Source organism: Erinaceus europaeus, chromosome 3 (genome assembly GCF_950295315.1).
Source record: "Erinaceus europaeus chromosome 3, mEriEur2.1, whole genome shotgun sequence".
NCBI lineage: Eukaryota > Metazoa > Chordata > Mammalia > Eulipotyphla > Erinaceidae > Erinaceus > Erinaceus europaeus.
Genome location: NC_080164.1, coordinates 100,907,120 through 100,909,056, shown reverse-complemented (window position 1 = coordinate 100,909,056; position 1,937 = coordinate 100,907,120). Strand labels below are relative to the sequence as shown.

Sequence of the window (1,937 nt, the reverse complement as noted above, 5' to 3'; positions counted from 1 at the left end):
CTAAGTCCTTGACGTGTGTAGTAAGGTCGTTCATTTGGGCTTCTTCTTGGTGTTTAATATGTGATTGTATAGCTATAAGTTTCCCTCTCAGTACTGCTTTCTCTGTGTCCCAAATATTTTCCTTTTGTTGCTATTGTTTTTATAGTTATTATTGTTGATGTTATTGATGTCACCATTGTTGGTTAGGGCAGAGAGAAATAGGACGGGAAGACAGAGAGTGGGAGGGAAAGATAGACACCTGTATACCTACTTCACCATCTGTGAAATGATTCCACTGCAGGTGGGGTGCTGGGTGCTCAATCCAGGATCCTTAAACTGGTCCTTGCACTTTGCACCATATGCACTTAACCTGCTGCACTACAACCTGACTCCCCCCCAAAATATGGAACACTTCACAAATGTGCATCCTTGTGCAGGCGCCATGCAAATCTTCTCTGTATCATTTCAATTGTGTATGTGTATGTGCTGCAGAAGGGAGCACTGCTGTGCTGGCACTTGTGTGGGTGGCTTCACAGCAGAGTAAGCCAGCTGGTTTCCCATCCTAGCGCTAGAGACTATACAAACAGAAAGAAACCAGGAAATTATTCAACTATGAAGAAATCCAACTTATTGTACAGAAGGCAGGGTTTAAATAGCAAAAGTGAACAAAGGACATTTTTCACATGTGACAATAACTAGGTTTTGAAAGAACCCTCATGGTGAAGTATGTAAGGAATGAAGAGATAGGGGTAGAGAAGAGTTCAATGATGATTAGTGGCTATTGGGTTAGAGAGTTAATTAACTGAAAGTATTTAGAAGAAAACATGTTAATTATACCAGCAAGGGAGAGGTTAACAGAGAAAAGCAGAATATTGATACATGGAGTATTGATCAAAGAATGAGGAAATAGAGTGTGGGCCTTACTATTATTCTACTGACAGGGTAGGATGAGGGAATATAGTTTGTATGTGATCAAAGATTGTGAAATTATAGTGAACTTTAAGCAGATGGGAATGAGTTAAGTGTTAGGGGGCATAGGCCTCTGTGAAGCTTGGGAGACTGACAAGAGGAAACTGAATTAGGAAAGCTTTTCCCTCCATTCTCAACCCCTGAAAGGGAGAGGCTGACAGGTGGGGTATCTTTTCAGACCTCCATCTTTTTTATGGGAGTTCCACTATGTTCTTACCATGCTTTCACAATTATACAATATCTCCCCCTATTTTCTTATTTTAATGAGTAGTGTTTATGGGAAAGGATGTCATGTCTGTCATAGGAACAGCAGTGTAGGGATGGACAGAAACTTTCTGAATTGTAACATTTATAATATGTATGTGTTTTTTGAGAAATTGAGTAAAGCAAGGAACAATCAGTAACAGTGCAGCAACAGCCAGCAAGGGGCCTAGAAGAGGTAAAATCCAAGAGGTTAGAGAGGAGGAAAACCAAGAGTTAGTATTGAAAGAGGAATATAAGTTCTTGAGGACAAGGTGGAATTTGTGTAAAGTATCAACATTTTGTTCTATCAGTCCAGATTCATTCACGAAAAAACAGCTTTCTTCTTGGAGTGCCTCCTTGTCGAGAGAGTTTATTTGTCTCTGGAGAGATTCCAGGCTGTCAGTCATGATATCTATGGATTATTGAAGTTGGTCCTCAAGGAGTCCAGCCGTATAAAGTGAGTGTCCCAAACCTCTGCCAGAAAGCCCCATGGAAGCAGTCCAATGCCAATGACCAGGGGAAGGAACACTGCACACTTGGTCCTCAGGTGGGATGACAGCCAGTGGAACTCTTCTTCTTCATAGAGGGTTATCTGTGGAACAAGAGAGACTAGGAGACAAGGACCAGGTAGAGAAGAGTTGGCATGGAAATTTAGAGTGGAATTGCACAATAACACAAACAGAGGAGAGGCATAAACATTAGAAGACAAAGTGAGGTTCTTTGAACAGTGGGGGACATTGGGAGAA

At 41.4% G+C, this 1,937-nt stretch overlaps 1 non-coding gene across 1 annotated transcript; it reads right to left on the bottom strand.

The window, feature by feature from the left end:
* Positions 1-376: 376 nt before the first annotated feature.
* Positions 377-481, bottom strand: LOC132537868 (U6 spliceosomal RNA). The gene has a single exon (XR_009549291.1). It is a non-coding gene; the product is annotated as a U6 spliceosomal RNA (small nuclear RNA).
* Between the last annotated feature and the right edge of the window lie 1,456 nt (positions 482-1,937).